We start from the raw sequence: 12,878 nt of genomic DNA, 5'->3' as shown, positions 1-12,878 counted from the left end.
ATAAATACAATAAATTTTTTTTTATACAAATTTACAAAAAAAAAGTGTCCAGATGGTAGTGTGCTCTTCAATGCACTTTATTGGATAACTTGTTGCCATCAACTTTTGCAGTGCTTTGAAAGTATACCTGAATCCAGGAGGGTAGCTCAAATTCAGTCCATATTTTAGTCTCATCAACATGGGTGTATATGGCATATGGGACACTGCTAAGGTATGAAGAACCTTTTGCCCCTCTAACACCACTCCAACATCTGCTAGGCTCTCTTCTATATCTGCACCTTCCAGTCTTATGAAATAAATCCCCATCAAAGTCTTCTGAATCGCCTCCTGTCCTGTCCTAGTGTGGATATTAAAAAAAAAAAAAAAAAAAACTGTACTCTTAAATTCCTGTGTATTTACTTTAACAAAGCATTTAGCATCCTTGAAAATAAACAACATTTTAAAATGCACATATACTCACCATATACAGATCAGACTGCTAGGGCCTTCTTTCATGTAGACACAGAGAGATTTGATTATGCACTCTCTCTTCAGTTCAATGTCACCATTCTAAAGATGCAAACAACAACAACATTACCCAAATATAGCCTTTAAATCTAATAATTCACCTTTCCATAGGATTACCCTGCCATTGCTCCCATCATACTCAACCACTTTCAGTTATCCATCCTCCTCATGCTTTACATCAGGGGTGTGAAAGCTTGCTCCTAGAGGGACTGTTCTGCGGAGTTTAACTCGACCCAAATTAAATGCACCTGAACCATCAATGTTTTTTTTGAATTTTCAAATAAGAACAAAGTGTTAAACTTTCAGCTTGCGCTGGGGTAAGTTAGAGCTAAACTCTGCAGAACATTGTCCATTAACAATAGTGTTATACATGTAACATCTGTCAGTTACTTTGCATTTATTGTATTTATCATGGTAATAAACAATCTTATATCTGTTTTTTTATGCATGCTCATGACCATAACCCCAGTGAGAGAATATTGTTTTAAAGGGTTAGTTTACCCTAAAATTAAATTTCTGTCATTTATTACTCACCCTCATGTCGTACCACACCAGTAAGGTCTTCGTTCATCTTCTGAACACAAATTAAGATATTTTTGCTGATATCCCAGGGTATCTGATCTACTCAAAGGCAGCAACGTCATTGCACCTTTTGACGTCCAAAAAGTTAGTTAAAAATATGGTTAAAGTAGTCCATGTGACTGCAGTGGTTCAACTTTAATGTTATGAAGCGATAATAATACTTTTTGTGGTCAAAAACAAAACAAACATTATGACTTTATTCAACAATTTGAACTGTCATCCTTGTTTACATCCGAATGCCAACTTAGTATAGGCTGAAGCTGAACACGTGCATTTGATGCTGACACAGGAGTCAGCCAATAACGAGCTGTTATTCGGACGTAAACAAGTCAGTCAGCAGTGAGTTCACTACGTATGACAACAGTTTAAATTGTTGAATAAAGTCATTATTTTTGTTTTTGTGCAAAAATAGTATTCCCGTCACTTCATACCATTAAGGTTAAACCACTGCAGTCACGTTGACTATTTTAACCATGTTTTTAACTACATTTCTGAACGTCAAAAGGTGTAATGACATTGCTGCCTATGAGTAGATCAGATACTCTCAGATTTCATCAAAAATATCCTAATTTGTGTTCTGAAGATGAATGAAGGTCTTACCGGTGTGGAACGACATGAGGGAGAGTAATGACAGAAATTTAATTTTTGGGTAAACTAACGCTTTAATTCAAGGTTTTGTTGAGTGTAGTTTTTCATACCTGTGTAGTGGGCACCAAGAGATGTTTAATTTTTTGTCCAAGGACGACTCCTCAATTTGCAAACATCAGTTTTCCAGAGTATCCATCCAGCTTGACAACGAATGTTGACACCAATGGGATAAATTTAAAACAAAGACGTTATGAAGAGCAGGTTTAGCAGTTTTATTGTGCCAAGCCATGGGTTCTAACTAACTACTTTTATTAAAACCTAAAAAGACAAATACAGTGCTTCACTTACCTTAGCCAAAACACCATTTTCTCCTTCAATAAATCTCCTTCCTTTATTTCACCAAAGACAGTGACGAACTCCAAAAACCATGATGAAAAACTGTCATAAAAAAGTAATATCAGATAAAATGTCAAAATGTATGCATCTGCAAGGTGAACATGGCATTATTTGTACAATTTTACTGGGACTTGCATAGCTTAGAAACTACACTGGGAGGTTTTAGGAGCTAAAACGCTTTACCCCATTTTCACAGACTAAAATGCATATTTTAGCTGTTTTAACTGAATACATTATACATGATACATCTTAAAATATGTGGATGTCATTGTTTTATCTAAAGATGCACACCAGTAATGTTTTTTTCTAGTTTACGTTTATAAAAGCTACAATGCCCTAATTGAAATAATGCCTAATCCTGGTTTAGCCTAAGCCCTGTCTGTGAAACCAGGCCTTAATATACCAAGACTGTGATAATCAAAGACCAAACTCTGAAACACAATTCCAATAAAAGCAGATGAGCCCAAAATATCAACGCAATGCGTTTAGTTACACGATAAGCGTTTTCCTCCCATGTTTTACACGCTTAACATAGCTATTAATACCGAAACAGCAATCTAAAAATATCAAATTCTGATGATGATGATAGCCTAAACCACATGCTATTCGTGCAGATTAACCTAAAATATGAACGACGTTTACGTTAACTAAACGCGTTGCATTCATATGCTGGATTCGTCTGCATTTAACGTTAGTTTATTAATAAGGTGCGTACTGAGTTTTAACTTTTAATATCACTGTCTTAGTGCATGAAGCCACGTAAAACTTTTTCAAGTTAAGTTAAGCGTTTTACACAACAGATTAGTGTAACAAGTTACAAGTATGTTACAAATAAACACGCATCTTTCAATCGCATGGAATCATCCATTAATGGCACAATAAACGTTAAACAATAAAGTTTAACACAATATTCAATATCAATATATTAAAAACATCCCAGCGCAGACTTTGCGAAACACTAACAGAAATTAAAGCCTTTAGATTAACTTTTTATTTTCTTACCTCACTGACTGACGTCTGACGCCATTCACCTTGCCACCTCCTTCGCGCCGTCTTCATCAAATACGTTGGAAGTCGTCACATCCGGTTTTTTGAATCGCTAACTTAAACACTTTACATTAGTTTAACGACTGATAATTAAGTATAGTGGAAATTGGCACAGTTTCAGTTAATGAAACGCAATACAATAGTGTTTTGGTGGGAAAAGAAATGTATGTGTGTTATTTTAACAAAACAGATTAGGGTAAAACCAACAGTGCTGCAAAACCATTTTTTTGAGTGTACTCCCCTGGACATACTGGTATAATAGGAGATGGTGTGCATCCACTCATTCAGGTTTGTGCTGAGGAGGCGAGACAAAGTCCCAGCAATTTCAGCAGGCAGTTCAGCGATGTGGCAGGAGGGACACCATATCTTGTTTCCTCCATCAGGGAACAGGGGTTACAACAGTAACTGTGAAGTTCCCTATCTGTCAGTCACTTTGACATGGTATCGATGTCTGACACAAGGGATCCCCCAGGGAAAACGTCACAACAGCTGAACCATGTTACAAGCTTTTGGTGGTGCAGATGTACTTACCATGGGAATAGGTCGCTTCAGCTGTTTGTTTGTTTTTGTTTTTTTGTTTGTTTGTTTTTGTTTTTTTTTCCTCTTTAAAAAAAATCGTAGCTGTGCAGACCAAAGTGCTGAGGAAGTGCTCCTTTTTCATGCTGAAAAATTAACACTATGGAGACCACATCCTGCCATGAAGGAGGTTAACATATGGAGAATACATCACATGGGCTTACCCACCAGGAAGTACCACATATGGAATGGAGTCTCTAAGTGACATAAACATCAGCAATGCTTTGCCACAAGCAGGAACTGCAGGAGCAACTAAGGATACGACATATTCATGGTCAGAGTGCTGGTATTATTGGAAATCCCTCTAAATCTTCAGCAGGTACCTCAGTGTCATGAGCGTTTTGCCCTTTATCCTGTATGCTTCACCTGAGTGGGGCAGCGAAGACCAGATAAGCCTTCAACTGCTAAAGGATTCCAACTGCGATCTCTCATTAACCACAATCACCTTGAGCTAGTCTCTGCTGCAGCTGCTATCTCCCCAGTGGTCTTCCTCAGTCAATGTTCTGTAACAAATAGCACACAGATGTAGCTGGGAAGCCACGGCAGCCGACTTCGATAGGAAACAAGACTGCTTTCCATCCTTTAACCTTTGTTATTCAGATCTTGGTACTTAGCCTTCTTTATCTCCCAGGGCACAGTCAGCTCAACTACTAAGATGGTTTTTGTGCTCCTGTACAGAATAACCATATCTGTTCGAAATGTAGTCACCGCCAACTCTTCTGGGAAGACAAGCTTCTTTTTAAGGTCAACTTACATCTCCAAGTCAGATGCTTGATATAAAAAAAGGGTAGGATACAGTTCTGCTTAACTTGGGAACCTTGTCTCCTTTCCTTAGGAAACTGACTCCTCTGGGTGGTGATGTCTGATATTCATTGGCTTTAACCCTCTGTAAGTCTGTCCATTTGGCAATTTCAACGAGGACCTTGTCATGTCTCCATCTGTAGCATTCTTTTCCCAGTGCCTTGGAACATTCTATTAAGATGTGGTTCAGGGTACACAGGGCTGCTCCACACTGATAGCAGGATGGATCCTCGTCTTTGCCCCAGATATTTAGGTTGTTTGGAATTGGCTATAGGTCAGCTACAGCACACAAGAGGAAGGTTAATTTGCCCTGGTCAGCACTCCAGAGTTCCTTCCAGGACAGTGAACAATCGAGGGCCTGATCCTCCTGCATCCACTGTCCTTGAGAGGTGAGCCCTACTGCTCTTACATGCTGGTCTTCTCCTCCTACTTTTGGCTTTGTAATTTCCCAGTCCTAATCATCCTTGGTAGACCACACGAATGATTTCCTGATGTTTCCAATACAGTTTTGCTACCCTTACTGCCTTCTGTGACTTCCACTTCTTGCCACACTTGACTGTCTTGTTGGCATGTCAAACTTGCTCATCCTTAGACAGTAGTAGTGTGCTAACTACTCTTGCCTTGGTGGCTTTAAATTCTTCCACCACCGATGAGACTGGTAAGCGGAGCTTGGAAGTCTTGCTGTACAAATTACCTGAGCAGAAAGTTGGAGGAACACCCAACCATCTTCGCACAAACCTGCTGCACAGCCTCTCCATCACTTCCACCTGAGTCAAGGGGAAGTCGTATAAAAGGAATGGCCATTGTAGCCTGGGTATTATGCCATACCTTAAACTTCCCTAGCAGCTGACTGTTGTCTGTTGTCAATTTCATCGAGCCAAATGGTCAATTGAGCTATGGTATCCTTAAGATTGGTGCTGTCCTTCAGAGTGCACTCATAGCATTTTCCCAGGAATCGAATTCCTTGTTCTTCAGTAGTTGCAATTTCGGCCCCTTGAATACTGAAGGTGTTCCTCGACAGCTTTTCTTTCAGGATACACAGGCTCCTAGATTTCCCTTGTTTAAATTGCAGCCATGACCAGGTAGCCATCTTCTCCAGTAAACTTAGTCATTATAGTAATATCATCCATATAGTGTAGGCAAGCTGGAAATCTTGTGCCATCATCCGCCACTGATGTGTGCTCCAGGCATCCGGAGTATCCTGGGACAACTCTTTTTTGGACACCTGTGTCAACATACTTGTTGGTGAGTAGATAAGATGTTAGCCTATTAGCGATGATGGACCAGAATATTTTCCCTTTAACATCCAGCAAGGAGATCTCCCAAAACTGGTCATGTCCTGATGAATTCAGCTCCTTAGGAACAAAGCAACCCTCAGCAAGTGTTCAGAGTCAGGTTTTCTGCTTTTTCTTCCAAAAAGTCTGAAAGGGATTGTTGAAGAAGAGTTTTCTTTGGTGACACTTCTCACTCTGCTTTTTCCGAATTGCCTCCTTCTTGCACCGCTGGAGTAATCTCCTTCTCAGTTCTAATCGTAGTTCATTCAGTGCTACCTTCCCCTCTTCATCTGCTTCAAGCCATTTTCTCCTATAGTGAACTCAGTTCTTTCCGCAACTTTGCAATCTGATGTTGCCTCTTACAGGGACCTGCTGGTAATTTGACCTTCTTTCCCTCGTTCACGCCAAAGGTGCCTAGGCATGCCTGATACACAGCTTGTATTATTATCTTAATTTTCTTAGTTGCATCTCCTCTCAAGATGTTATCCAGGGTAATTCATCCAGTTGCACGCATCTGTAGTCTGCTGATGCTGGTAGATTCAGCTGTGGCTTCCTCTCAAAGTCTTCTAGCCTTTCAGGCTCACCTCCTCTTCTTGTGCTCTGAACAGTTTCAGCACAAGTAAAGTAATAAACTCAGAGATAAATCTCTGGGTAGAATTAGATGCTTTGCGTTGCTGTAAATACTCTTTGCACTTGTACTTGCCTTGATGAATTCTCACACCTTATTCATTCTTGAATATCCTGTCACAGATTTTGCACCTCCTCTTGGCTTCATCCTCCTGTTCTGCATCCAAACTCATCATCCTTATATACTCATCCATGTCATTGATCGTGTGGTCCATCCTTACTGGCAGATTACCCTTTAGAGATTATAGAGATGTCCCATGAGGGGTCTAAGGAGCCTGATAATCAGGTTGTGCTTCCCTAAGGACTTACCACTCCACTGCATGGCGGACACATACACCCTTTATGGTGAAGGGCAACAGCCATCCCTCCAACTTCTCCTACAGGAAGGAAAGCACCAATCTGATTGTGCATCTTTGTGGGTCCTCCCCTCAGGAAGAACACCAGTTCACAAACAGATGTCACTTCAAAGCATACAGCTGCCTCATAGAAGGGGCACCTTAACATATTGCCTGAAATCATTACCTCGTATCAATACCTTACTATCTCAAACTCATTGCATTAACCTTAATACCTCAAATTCATTACCTCAACCTTACTATCTCAAACTCATCTCTTAATCTCATAACCTCAGCCTCACTACCTGAAAATCAGTACTTCAACCTTCTAATTTCAAAATCAATACCTTAACCTCAATACATCAACCCTACTATCTAAAACTCATTTCCTCAACTTCACTTCCTCAAACTCACTCAACATCACTACCTTAAATTCCTAACCTCTGTCAGGGTTATGTTTTAGTCTGTTTAGTTGGTTTTTGGTTTCCTTTCCATTAGGCCAAAACACATAAAAACTCTTCTGTTTTTAGTTGAAAACAGTGTCTTGTAAATAGCCCCTGCGTTCTGTTTGCTAGTTTGTTCCCTTAGTTACATACTGCATTCACCTGTTGTTCATTATTTCCCTTATCTCTGTATATTTAAGCCCTTGGTTTCCTCTGCTCTTGGTTTGGTCTCGTTTATGTTTGCTGTTTGTTTCTTTGAAACTTCTGCATTGTGCATATTACTGCAATCAAATGTTACAACGTCCTTTACCCAAACTTATCTCAACTGTACAACATCAGGAAGATTAGACCCTTCCTATCAGAGCATTCCACACAAATTCTTGTCCAAGCTCTTGTTCTATCCAGACTGGACTATTGTAATGCTCTCTTGGCTGGCCTTTCAGCATGCACTGTCAAGCCTCTACAACTGATCCAGAATGCTGCAGCAAGGCTGGTCTTCAATGAACCGAAGAGAGCACACGTCACTCCTCTCTTCATCAGTCTGCATTGGCTGCCAGTAGCTGCTCGCATCCAATTCAAGGCTCTGATGTTTGCCTACAGAACGACCGCTGGCTCTGTCCCGCTATACCTTAACTTACTACTTCAGACTTATGCGCCCTCCAGAAACTTGCATTCTGCAAGTAAACGGCGCCTTGTGGTGCCATCACAAAGGTGCACAAAATCACTCTCACGGACCTTCTCCGGGTCTGTTCCTGGCTGGCGGAATGATCTACCATGCTCTATCCGAGCAGCTGAGTCTCTATCCATTTTCAAAAAAATGCGTAAGACGTATCTTTTTCGTCAGCACTTGACCCAGTAATAGTAGCACTTACCTTTATTTCTATTCTTCTTCCATCTATTTGTGTATTTATATTAAAAAAATAAAAAAAAAATCCTTGTTACGAGCATAACTTAATGTCATGACTGTGAATTTACACAGCACTTATGTACTGTTGTTCTCATGTTGCTTTGATTGATTCTACTATTCTCATTTGTAAGTTACTTTGTAAGCCTAATTACCTAAAGTTTTCTAACTGGAAACCAATACCAGTGCCTTACTTATAATTTTAACCTCATTACCTCAACCACACTGCTAATTTTAGTCTTAATAAAATCTCATTACTTTAATTGCTACCTTAAACTCACTATTTCAACATTAGTTCTAATTTAAGCCTCAATACCTCAACCTCACTACTAATCTCAGTATCATTACCTTAGAGGCTCACGTCAACCCATCCTCCACAGGCTTTAGACACATTTATGTTTATGCTGCTAAGCTGCTAAAAGGCACTTTAAACCAATGAACCAGCAATAATATCATTTATGAGTAAAGAAGTCAAATAGAGAACAGCTTGACATTGGATTATTTGTAATTTGAGGGAACTGACTCTCTCTCTCAGTCCAGCCATGGGAGTTTAAGATCAATAACAGGAGACAAACTATGTAACTCTGATGTGCCCCCTGAGGGACCTGACTCCACTTCACATTACATACCCACCCAATTACCTTCATCAGGATCAAGGGTCTGCCTCACACACGCGCACACACACACACACACACACACACACACACACACACACACACACACACACACACACACACACACACACACACACATATACACACACACACACACACACACACACACACACACACACACACACACACTAAAGAGTCCAGTATTCAATTACAGCTGAAACGTCTCGGTTACATAGGTAACCCTCGTTCCCTGAAGGAGGGAACGGAGACGTACGTCGGACAGACCGACGAATAGGAATCTCGCTAGAGAGGCCAATCTACTTCGAGTGTAACTAAACGAGCCAATGCACATTGGCATGCAATCATATGCATCAGCTGCTCGCCTCGCAGCGCGGGTATATAATGAGCAGCAGGTGCGTTGCATCTTCAGGTTTTCGCTGAGGAGCCGAACCCAGCAGGCGGCAGCATCAGCAGGACAACGCCTGTGGCGACGGGACGTACGTCTCCGTTCCCTCCTTCAGGGAACGAGGGTTACCTATGTAACCGAGACGTTCCCATTCAGTCGGTCACGTTCGACGTACGTCGGACAGACCGACGAATAGGAATCCCTACCAAAGCGCCACAGGGGCTGCCCTCTTCCAGCGCTCTGTCGTGAGCCACCTGAACCCCCTTGCCTAAGGACGGTGGGACCAGGCTCACGCAGAGAGGGTCGATCACTGTTGTTCCCAAAACCCACTCAGTGCGACAATTGGATAACGCTGGGAAAGCGTAGCCTTACATGCGATAAGGAACGCTGCGGAAGCCATATCCTTCCCCGAAGGAGTTATATGGATAAGTACATATGGACTAACCTTGTAGGTTGTACAACATATGGAAGAACTGGGGTGACTCCACTCGGTGAGAGATGGGTTCTCCCTGAGGGAAAGACACGGGCTTCGTTTAGGAGCAGCCGTGGAAAAAGCCATATGGGATCCCCGTAGGGTCACACATATGGAACCCAGCCTAAATCCGGTTCTCAAGGATACAACGGAGTATAGGCCTGGCGCCAGACGCTCCGCCACGTCGGCTGCCGAAGGGTAACCGGAGGACTCAACAGGGTCTGCCCGTAGGGACTCTCTGGAGAATAGAATGCGCATGTAGCGCAGCAAGCCGACACTAAGCCGGGGCCTCTCCGTGCCTCTGACCTGAGGCGAGAACACGGGAGGAGACCGGCTCGACACGAAGGCTATAGTATCTAGCGAACGTGTTAGGTGTCGCCCAGCCCGCAGCTCTACAAATGTCTGTTAGCGAGGCGCCACGAGCCAGCGCCCAGGAGGATGCCACACCTCTCGTGGAGTGGGCATGCAACCTGAGCGGGCAGGGCACGCCCTGAGCTTGGTAAGCCAGGGCGATGGCATCCACTATCCAGTGGGCCATCCTCTGCTTGGAGACAGCCTTTCCCTTCTGCTGGCCTCCGTAACAGACGAAGAGCTGGTCTGAGGTCCTGAAGCTTCGAGTTCTGTCTATGTACAGTCGCAAGGCGCGAACTGGACAGAGCAAAGCCAGGGCTGGGTCTGCCTCCTCCGAGGGCAGCGCTTGCAGGCTCACCACCTGATCCCTGAAGGGAGTGGTAGGAACCTTGGGCACATAGCCAGGCCGGGGTCTCAGTACCACGTGGCTGTCACCCGGCCCGAACTCTAGGCACGATTCGTCGACCGAAAATGACTGCAGGTCCCCTACCCTCTTGATGGAGGCCAATGCCACCAGCAGCAAAGTTTTCATAGAGAGAATCTTTAAGTCTGCTGACAGCAAAGGCTCAAAGGGAGCAATCTGGAGTGCTCTGAGCACCAGAGTAAGGTCCCAAGAGGGTATGGAGGGGGGACGAGGAGGATTTAACCGTCTCGCCCCCCTAAGGAACCTGACGACCAGGTCGTGCTGACCAACAGATTTGCCATCTATGTGGTCGTGGTAAACGGAGATAGCAGCAGAATGGACTTTGAGGGTGGAGGGGGACAGCCTACGCTCCAACCCTTGCTGCAAGAAGGAAAGCACGACACCGATCGAGCATCTTCGGGGGTCTTCTCGGCGAGAAGAGCACCACTCGACGAACAGGTTCCACTTCGAGGCGTAAGCACGTCTCGTAGACAGTGCACGTGCCGAAGTGATGGTGTTAAGTACCTCGGGGGGTAAGTCACCTAGAACCTCCGCGTCCCGTCCAGGGACCAGACATGGAGTTTCCAGAGGTCTGGACGCGGGTGCCAAAGAGTGCCCCGTCTCTGAGAGAGGAGGTCCTTCCTCAGAGGAATGGGCCAGGGAGGGGCTGTCGCGAGGAGTGAGAGTTCTGGGAACCAGGTCCGGTTGGGCCAGTAAGGCGCAACTAACAAGACCTGCTCCTCGTCCTCCCTGACTTTGCACAGGGTCAGCTGTGAGCCAGTGCGTCTGTCCCGAGTGTTCCCTCGGTCAGAGAGTAAAACAACTGGCAGTGGGAGGTTTCTGGTGAGGCAAACAGGTCTACCTGAGCCTCTCCGAACTCTCTCCAGATCAGCTGAACCACCTGGGGGTGGAGTCGCCACTCTCCGGGCAGCGCAGCTCGTGATAGCTCGTCGGCCACACGGTTGAGCACACCGGGGACATGAATGGCGCGAAGCGACCTCAGATGCTTCCGACTCCACAGGAGGAGATGGCGGGCGAGTTGCGACATGCGACGGGAGCGTAGACCACCTTGGCGGTTGATGTACGCAACGGTCGCAGTGTTGTCCGTACGGACCAGTACATGCTTGTCGCGAAGCAGGCCTTTGAGGCGGCTCAGCGCAAGGCGTACTGCCAGCAACTCGAGGCAATTGATGTGCCAATGCAGATGGGGTCCCGTCCAAACCCCTGAGACTGCATGCCCGTTGTACGTGGCACCCCAGCCGGTGGCAGAAGCATCTGTGAAAACCACAGCATGCCGGGACACTTGTTCTAGGGGCACTCCTGCCCGGAGAAACAAAGGGTCCGACCACGGACTGAAGGTTCGGCGGCACTCCTGAGTGATTGGCACCCGGAACGTGCCGCGTTGCCACGCCCATCTCGGGACTCGGCCGTGAAGCCAGTGCTGAAGCGGTCTCATATGAAGCAGCCCGAGCGGTGTTACAGCCGCTGCAGCCGCCATATGCCCCAGGAGCCTCTGAAAAAACTTCAGTGGGACCGCTGTCCTGCCATTGAACGTATTCAGGCAGTTCAACACCGACCGAGCACGTTCCTCTGTGAGGCGTGCTACCCGTTCGACCGAATCCAACTCCATACCGAGAAAAGAGATCCTCTGCACTGGGGCGAGTTTGCTCTTCTCCCAGTTGACCTGAAGCCCCAACTGGCTGAGGTGCCTGAGCACTAAGTCCCTGTGCTCGCACAACTGATCCCGAGACTGTGCTAGAATGAGCCAGTCGTCCAGGTAGTTGAGAATGCGAACACCCTGTTCTCTCATGGGAACAAGGGCTCCCTCCACGACTTTCGTGAAGACGCGGGGAGACAGGGCCAGCCCGAAGGGTAAGACTCTGTACTGATATGCTCGACCTTCGAACGCGAATCTCAGGAATGGCCTGTGTCGCGGAAGAATCGAAACATGAAAGTACGCGTCCTTCAGGTCGATCGCTGCAAACCAATCTCGGGGACGGATGCACTCGAAAATGCGTTTCTGCGTAAGCATTTTGAACGGTAGCTTGTGAAGGCTCCGATTCAAAACTCGCAGGTCCAAGATCGGTCGTAACCCGCCGCTTTTCTTGGGTACAATGAAGTAGGGGCTGTAGAACCCGGACCTCAAATCGGCTGGAGGGACCGGCTCTATCGCGTCCTTCGCCAGTAGGACTGCAATCTCCGCACGCAGAACAGGGGCATCGACATCTTTCACTGAAGTGAAGAGGACGCCCCTGAACTTGGGGGGACGCCGGGCGAACTGAATCGCATAGCCGAGCCTGATGGTCCGGAGGAGCCAGCGAGACGGACTGGGGAGCGCTAGCCAGGCTCCCAGAGACCGCACCAGCGGCACCAAGGGGACCACCGGCGTACCCGCCGCGGGGCAGCGAGGTGGAACGCAGGGACGCGGCCCGGGAGGCTCTCTGTGTGAGGCGGCCCGAAGCGGGGTCACAGTGTGCTGTGCAACACTTACCTGCCTCCACGGGTGGACAGAGGGAGCAGTCGAGGATTTGCTTACCTGCTGCTCGCTGCTG

The 12,878-nt window shown here is 45.7% G+C and overlaps 1 long non-coding RNA gene across 1 annotated transcript; it reads right to left on the bottom strand.

The window, feature by feature from the left end:
* Positions 1-226: 226 nt before the first annotated feature.
* On the bottom strand, positions 227-3,257 carry LOC137037130 (uncharacterized). Its single transcript, XR_010897258.1, has 5 exons — positions 3,076-3,257; positions 2,026-2,115; positions 1,788-1,877; positions 461-549; positions 227-337 (listed from the first exon to the last, which is right to left on the bottom strand). It is a non-coding gene; the product is annotated as an uncharacterized lncRNA (long non-coding RNA).
* Between the last annotated feature and the right edge of the window lie 9,621 nt (positions 3,258-12,878).

This window comes from Chanodichthys erythropterus, chromosome 15, assembly GCF_024489055.1.
Source record: "Chanodichthys erythropterus isolate Z2021 chromosome 15, ASM2448905v1, whole genome shotgun sequence".
NCBI classification, from domain to species: Eukaryota; Metazoa; Chordata; class Actinopteri; order Cypriniformes; family Xenocyprididae; genus Chanodichthys; species Chanodichthys erythropterus.
Note: the sequence above shows the minus strand (reverse complement) of the source record. Positions and strands in the feature narration are given on the sequence as shown.